Raw genomic sequence first — 8,783 nt, 5'->3', positions numbered from 1 at the left:
CGAACACGCAGAGTGCGGAGGCGCCATGGTGAGCAAACTGCGCAATGTCACATGGCCCAAGGGTACTTTTGTGGAGACCGTCAAAGAGTGGCAGAAACTATGGTTCTATATCACAGAGCCCCGCGATACCACCTGGGCCGCGGCTCCCGAATTCAAGTCCGGAGCTCCAATGCGGCTCACCTCCTGGATAGAGAAGGGCCCGAATTGGTCCTCGTCGGACGAGCTGATCGCACTACAAACGTGCATCCAAAGCATGGTGGACAAAAATATCAAGCTCGTTAACATGATCCAGGTGATGTTAGTTCGTCGAATCCTTCCATGCCAGAGTCGTACTTGCCCTTTGTGGGAATTCGATCCGGAGAAGCACCAGACCTTGGAGAGGCTCTTCGGAACCATGCATGAAGATATCTGGAAGTTGCTCTTCAAGGGCAACGAGACACCACCGGAGACGGACGAGGACCGTAGGCACGATCTGGCCCATCCTGCCAGTGCGGTAAGTCTTTCGTGTTTCAAGGTGTATCCTCTACTTGCTTATTTGAGGAAGATACTTAAACTCCAGTAGTTATTTTTTCAGGTATGGACAGAGAAAGCAAAGCGCATTAAGTGTCCGGCTCCGCTGCCCGAGGAACCAACCATCCCTCTTCTAACGAAGATGCTGGTTCCGGTGCCTTACCAAGCGCCGGAGAAGAAGGCCAAGGGGGCTCGGAGTGGCCTCCGTCGCAAAGGAGCTTCGAACAGGATGTCCGAAGACAACAAGACTCCCTCCTCCGCCGCCGAAGACGACGATGAGGACGAGGAGGAAAACAGCTCTCCCCCTAAGGGGGGAAAGAAGAAGAGGGCGGCCTCCACAAATCTGGAGGCGGAGGCGTCCAAGAGGGGGAAGAGCTCCCTCGCGGATAACTCCGTGTGGGACATTGACAACAGCCCAGAGCCGCGCCACCGAAACAAGCCCCTGGCCACATCATGAGTACTCAAAAGACTCTGACATATTCATATATTCGGCCTCTTTAGTTCGTAGTTTTAATGCGCTTGTAGTCCGGCCCACGACAGCTCCCTGCGATCCTCATCAAGAGGTTCGCTGGATTCAAAGGCGATGGCCAGCGAGTCACCACCGTCCGCTCAATCTCCCACAGCCAAGGGCGACGATGAGGTGCTGTCCCAAAGGACCTTCCCGGGCCAGGGAGAGGTTTAGGAAGCTGTTCGGGTGGCGCCAGAGGGTGACCCTTCGGCTACCGGACACCTGGGAGAGAGAACCCCCATGGAGACTCGTGATGGGGGCCATGCCCAGTTCGGACCCCAGCCGAACATGGTTCCGGACACCTATACGGCTCCGGAATCTGGCAAGCAGCCTCCTTCGAAAGAAGGAGGTGCGTCTATTCCGCCGGTGACCTCTGTCCAGCCAGAGGCACCGGATAATCCACTGGAAGTGCTGTGAGGCGCTTCCATTGTGGAGGAACACCGTATCCTTATGGGGACGATGGTTGAGAGGGTTCAGTCCATCAAGAGCGGACTGACCGAAGCCTGCACCAGCCTGCTGATAGGCTTTGAGGTAAGCGATGCGAAAGAGAAGGTCATAGTATAGACAGTGTAGCCCCTGAGACACTGTCCGGTGTTCGGAAAGAAAAATCGGACAGAGGATCTAGTAATTTTCGCAGGAAACTAACTAAATATGTCTTATGAACACAGGCGTCGCTGCTGGCCGCCACCTCTCATGCCGCTGAGGTCTCCAGACTAAAGTAGAGTCTGGAGTGGGCCGAAGAAGAGCTCGGCCTTGTGAAAAGGCAGTTGGAGGACAAGCAAGGTATGTGGAGACATGTTGTATATTCGGAAATAATAAATGATGTATATTGATTGTAGTGTTGTGATGTTTGTAGGAGCGGCAACTGAGGTTGAAACCCTCAAGAAAGCGTTGGCCGAGGCCGAGGAGAGGGCGGCAAAGGAACAAGCCGTCCGGAAGAAGCATGAGGCCAGGGTTGGGGAGGTCCAACATGAGCTCCAGGACGCTTTGAAGAAATATGAGTCCTTGGAGTGTCAGCATGCGGACCAAGAGTCCGAACTTGAGAAGGCCCGCCAGAGCGCGCAAGAGGACCGGATCGAAGCCCAAGGCGCCCTCCAGGAAATCCAGGAGGCCAAAAAGATCGCGGCGAGTAAGGCTTTTATTATGCAAAGCAAGTATGTGAAGACGAGGTATCTCTTACTGACCCAGATTTGGAGTTCTCCTAGGGCGTTTGCAGATCTGCCGCGCAGCGTTTCTTACGCTGCTAAATTCTTCCGGGCTGAAGAGGGGAGCTCAACGGAGAAGCTGTTCTGGTTGCAATACCTTGCACCAGAACGTTTGGTGCCCTTTAGCGACGAGCTAAAACAGTTGGTCAAGCTACATAGGATGGCCGGACTAGCCATGAAGGATTTAATAATCCACCAGTGGCCTACAGAAGCTATACCCGGCAGCTACTTCGGCATTGTGAAGCGGCTGGTCAATGCGTGCCCTCGGCTTGATGCCATCAAGTGGTCGGTCTACATAGAAGTTGCGTTGATGGCCTTTGCCCGCGTCAAGATACAATGGGCGAAGATGGGTGCCATCAAGCTCGCAACCGAAGGACCGCCCACGGGCAAGGAGCACCACACGCCCGAGCGGTATTTTGAAGATATTCTGAAGGGATCCCGCATTGTGGCGGAGCAATGTGCTAAGGACATTATTTTGAATGAATACATTCATGTAATCCCGTCCTGTATGACGAAAACAAGGCTTGATATGTAATATAATGCTTTGCTATTTTGTTTATTTAAAATTTTACCTCCTGTGCGGTCGTTTCATCAAATCTGAGAGTTGGCCAGTCGTCGGCTTCAGCCCCCACGTAGGTAGTACGGGGGTGTTCGGGATGAATCTAAACACTCTTTATCCAAGAGTTTGGTCCTTAATGGAGGTGTTTAGCGCAACGAACCAGGCAATCGGACTATGTGGCTTTATTGCCCTCACTTAGCCATAGGAGTTTGACAATGAAAATATAGGTGCAGCCCCTAGTATCCAGACTAGGGTGTTTGTAAACACCTGATCAGATAAGAACGATTTGTCGCATAATGTGGGTAAAATCGCTAAAGATTTGAAACCTCCAAAGAGATGACCGGCTCACGCCGCATCATGACAGCCAGTTTTCGGCTTTCTCTACTGAGGTGCTCATCCGAATAAACCAGGACACAATCGCAGTAGTTCTCCCTTTACTACCCTAGCAGATATAGTGGAATGTAAGGTAGTAAACACAGGAGCCGGGCAACCCAACTATGGACCAAAGACATGATTCGGAGCCAATGCATATAATGCTAAATTCGGGGTGCCGAACTGTACTGTAAAAGTGTTCAGACTTGTTGCCATAGTGTGGGGCGCAATAAAGCCCCTGGCGGATTATGGCGTACCAAGGTGTACAGATGCAAACTAAAATAGCGAAAATAAAAATAAACAAGAAGCTAGTGCCACATATGTTGGGCCACAAACTGTTTCCATTATAATTTTAATTAATACGTCAGAGCGTACTTGAACAAAAAGTGCGAGAAGCAACAGTGGCTATTTAACATGCCAAGACCAAGGAGGAGCTGCGTACGGGTCCTGAAAACAGGTAGAGTGATCGCCAAGAAGGACATCTAGAGATTCCCCCGCACGTCTGTGCTACTTGCCACCTTGGTGTGTCCGTCCTTCGAAAGGACCGATTATGAGGCCGGCGAGAGGGGCCTGCGGAAAGGAAACCTGAAGAGGAAAAAAGAAAAAGTGAAAGTATGTGTGTCTAAGGGAGGTCGAGCCTTATTATGGATCACAATCTAGTTATGCCTCCGTCTATGCCCATGGTATTTTGAGTGCATAATTATGTACGCGCGGCGCGGACGCCGCCACTTGGTGTGGTCTGGGACGGAGGCCGAATTGCTAGTTGAGCTCTTTACGAGCTGGTCTGTCCTGGCGCATGGTAGTCCGGACTCGTTTGACAGTGTCCGGGAGTATGGTTGCCAAATTAAGGTTCTGCTTGTGGAGGCCGCTTTGTACTTCTGCCTCCAGGGCAGCAGTGTGCTCCTCGGTATGGAGGGAGCGCTTCGTATTTCCATTGACTGTTATGACACCGCGTGGTCCGGGCATCTTGAGCTTGAGATAAGCATAGTGCGGCACCGCATTGAATCGGGCAAACGCAGTTCGTTCGAGCAGTGCGTGATAGCCACTTCGGAAGGGGATGATATCGAAGATTAACTCCTTGCTTCAGAAGTTATCCAGAGATCCGAAGACGACCTCCAATGTGATTGAGCCCGAGCAGCAAGCCTCTACACCTGGTATAACTCCTTTAAAGGTAGTGTTGGTGGGATTGATCCTTGATGGATCGATGCCCATTTTGCACACTATATCCTGGTAAAACAGGTTGAGGCTTCTACCTCCATCCATGAGGACTCGCGTGAGGTGAAATCCATCAATTATTGGGCCAAGGACCAGTGCGGCTGACCCGCCATGACGGATACTAGTCGGATGATCCCTACGATCGAAAGTGATCGGGCATGACGACCATGGGTTGAATTTTGGGGCGAATGGCTCTATCGCATAGACGTCCCTGAGCGCGCGTTTGCGCTCCCTCTTGGGGATATGGGTGGCGTATATCATGTTCACCGTTTTGATTTGAGGGGGAAACTTCTTCTGTCCCCCTGTGTTTGGGGGACGGGGCTCCTCGTCATCGTTCTCGCTTTGCGACCCCTTCTCCTTGTCTTCGGCATTTAACTTGCCGACCTATTTGAAGACCCAACAACTCCTGTGGGTATGATTGGCTGGTTTATCAGGGGTGCCATGGATCTGACATGGGCGATCGAGTATGCGGTCCTGGATGGAAGGGCCCTGATTATTTCTTTTATATGGCTTCTTCCACTGATCGGATTTGGAGCCGCTAAATCCGGCGTTGACGGTCGTGTCATCAATATTATCACCATTGCTTCAATGCTTATGTCTGTTGCGTCGGGGCTTGCCGTTGCTATTTCTGTCTTCGGAAGTGCCAGGTTCTCTTGTATTGTTATCACTACGGGCTAGCCAGCTATCTTCGCCTATGCAAAAGCGGGTCATGAGTGCCATGAGGGCTGCCATGGACTTCGGCTTTTCTTGGCCGAGGTGTCGAGCCAGCCATTCGTCCCGGATGCTATGTTTAAATGCTGCTGGGGCTTCGGCGTCCGGACAGTCGACGATCTGGTTCTTTTTGGTTAAGAATCTAGCCCAGAATTTCCTGGCTGACTCTCCGGGCTGTTGGATTATGTGACTTAAGTCATCGGTATCCGGAGGTCGAACATATGTACCTTGGAAGTTGTCAAGGAAGGCTTCTTCCAAGTCCTCCCAGCTGCCAATGGAGTTTTCAAGTAGGCTGTTCAGCCAGTGTTGAGCTGGCCCCTTGAATTTTAGGGGGAGGTATTTAATGGCATGAAGATCATCGCCGCGTGCCATGTGAGTATGGAGGATAAAGTCTTCAATCCATACCGCAGGATCTGTGGTTCCATCATATGATTCGATATTCACGGGTTTGAACCCTTCTAGGAATTCATGTTCCATTACTTCATCAGTGAAGCAGAGGGGGTGTGCGGCGCCTCTATATCAGGCCAGGTCGCGACGTATTTCGGATGGAGTCCATCTACGATTTTCAGCTAAGACGTAACTATGCTTGCCATGTTCGGCTCGATGGCCGTCGTCGCGCGTTGGGGCACGCCCCCGTGATCTATAGATCGATCTGGACGGACCTGCTTTATTATTCAGGCCCTGCCGGAGATCATATGTGTATCTCTGAGCAGTTTTGTCTCTGTCTTTACGGCGAGGTGGTACGGGCTGGTGTTCGGCTTGCGATGCCGCTTTGTCCCGACCACATGGTGGTTGGTCAACCGCATTGTGCACTGATGGCACGGCCTCCAACACCTCATTATCGAATTGAGGTAGTAATTTGCGCTTCGGGTAACTTTTGAGTGCTCGCTTGAGGCCGTACTCCTCGGCTTCCAGGACGTTAGTCCATCTGTCATTGAGCAGATCTTGATCAGCTTGAAGCTGTTGCTGCTTCTTTTTCAGGCTTCTTGCAGTGGCTATTAGCCGGCGCTTGAAGCGCTCCTGCTCGAGAGGTTCCTCGGGCACAATAAAATCCTCGTTGCCGAGGCTCACCTAATCCTCGGAGAGTGGAAGATAATTGTTGTCCTTCGAGTCCTCGTGCGCGGCCTGTTCATCAGGGCTGACTCGCCCATCTTCCCGTTCATCTTGTTCGGAAGTTGCCTCAACGGGGTCTTCATTGTCTTTGCGCCGTCCGGAGTGTTATCTTCTCCTGTGCCGGTGTTGATGTCTTTGCTGCGGCATGATTTAGAGCGGCGCCGCTGACGCCGGCGTTTTGGTTGTATCTCAGGAGGTTTATCCTCAACTGGATCTTCCTTGTCATCGCCACTATTCTCTTTTGGTGCATCTACCATGTATACATCGTATGAGGAGGTGGTCGTCCATCTCTGGTGAATGGTGGGTTTTCAGCCTGCTCCTCTCCAGCATCGTCGTCCCTACCGTCGATGTCTTCAGAGCCATAATCTAGCATGTCGATTAAGTCTTCGATAGTGGCTATTAAGTGGGTGGGGGTGGGAAGGGGAATTCTCCGTCGTTAGCCCCCAGTTCAAACCGGATATAATTCGGCTAAGGGTCCCCCCCCCCCCGCTAAGGAGAGTGTTTTTAATGAGTTTAGCACGTCACCTAAAGGCGAGTGTCGAAAGATGTCCGTGGAGCTGAATTCGACGGTCGATGCTTGATCAAGCTCGTCGTGCACGGACGCACATGGTTCAGAACTTGTAGCCAGAAACGGGTCCGAGGTTCCGGTGACACGGATCCCACTCGAGGTTGGGTCGGTGTGCGGATCTGACGCCGCTGAGTCTACGATTTCTGTGGTGGGGTTGAGCTCCTGTCCTCGGATGGCGCAATCTGCTCCAGATCCAGGGCCGGAGCAGTTACAGGCGCTATCCCTTGGGCATGGTCCGATGACCAATTTAAGTCATGTTCATCGTGGCGGCAGGGAGCGGCTGCCATGGTCTCGAACCCGTCGAAGATCAAGTCTCCGCAGATATCCGCGACGTAGTTCAAGCTTCCAAATCTGACCTGACGGCCAGGGGTGTAGCTATCGATCTGTTCTAGATGGCCACACGAGTTGGACCGTAGTGCGAAGCCGCGGAATACGAAGATCTGTCTGGGGAGGAAGGTTTCTCCCTGGACAACGTTGTTGTGGATGATTGTCGGCACCATCGAACCTCTTGACGACGACACCGCGGAACTCTCAATGAAAGCACCAATGTCAGTGTCAAAACCGGCGGATCTCGGGTAGGGGGTCCCGAACTATGCGTCTGAGGTTGATGGTAATAGGAGACAGGGAACACAATGTTTACCCAGGTTCGGGCCCTCTCGATGGAGGTAAAACCCTATGTCCTGCTAGATTAATATTGATGAGTATGGGGGTTACAAGAGTTGATCTACCACGAGATCGTAATGGCTAAAACCCTAGAAGTCTAGCCTATTTGATTATGATTGTCCCTATGAAATAAAACCTCCGGTTTATATAGACACCAAAGGGGACTAGGGTTGTACAAAGTCGGTTACATAGAAAGGAAATAGTACATCCAGTCGCCTAGCTGGCCATCCACGCAAAGGAAAGTCCTATCCGGACACGGGAGAAAGTCTTCTATCTAGTATCTTCACGGCCCAATAGTCCGGCCCATGTCCAACAGGCCAGACGCCCGAGGACCCCTTAGTCCAGGACTCCCTCAGAGGGGAGGACTCCCCTCCCCTTGTGTCGGCCAAGTGGGGAAGGAGGAGCGCCCCGCCCCCTACTAGGATTCGACCTCCCCTAAAGGGAAAGGGGGTGTCTTTATGGCCTGTTTATATTTTAATTTATATAAAGGCCTTCTAATAATTACTAGACCCTTTTATATATAATTTAACATCACCGAAAATATTTTTTACCTATACATTAATTATCGAGAATACCCGGTATTGCCCGATAATCTCCGAAACCCTTTCGTTGTCCCCGAAACGCTTCCCGTTCCTCTAAAAAATATTTCAAATTTTAATGTAACAATTCCACAAATAAATCCTCGATACTCTCGTCCTACTAACACTCAACAAATCTTGAATATTTTAAGCTTGTGACCCCATAGGTTCGGTAAATCATAGACATGAATAAAACCCCTTTATTCAATGACCGATAGTGGAACTGTGAATGTCCATATCCATCCTGTGATTACATGAATGACATGCGAGTGAACCATTGGTTATCATGCGATGTTCCCTATGCTTCACGGTACTTTACAACACCCAGGGTGCATCGATATCCTCCTGAGTCATGCACATGCTCACTATACCGTCGATCCCGTTGCCGGTATTGTTCTTCTTTCTTGTTGAGATGTTCCGGCATCCCCGTGAAGTAGTCACATGTGTCTGGCCAGACGATGATGGATGTCGTCTGCTACGTCTCCAACGTATCTATAATTTTTGATTGCTCCATGCTATTATATTATGTATTTTGGATGTCAATGAGCTTTATTTTATACTTTTATATAATTTTTGGGACTAACCTACTAACCGGAGGCCCAGCCGAAATTGCTGTTTTTTCCCTATTTTAGGGTTTCGAAGAAAAGGAATATCAAACGGAGTCCAAACGGAATGAAACCTTTGGGAACATGATTTTCTCAAAAAACGTGATCCAGGAGACCTGGAGTGGGCGTCAAGAAACAACGGAGGAAGCCACGAGGCCGGGGGGCGTGCCTACCCC

Source organism: Triticum dicoccoides, chromosome 2A (assembly GCF_002162155.2).
Source record: "Triticum dicoccoides isolate Atlit2015 ecotype Zavitan chromosome 2A, WEW_v2.0, whole genome shotgun sequence".
NCBI classification, from domain to species: domain Eukaryota; kingdom Viridiplantae; phylum Streptophyta; class Magnoliopsida; order Poales; family Poaceae; genus Triticum; species Triticum dicoccoides.
This window is presented reverse-complemented; position numbering follows the sequence as displayed.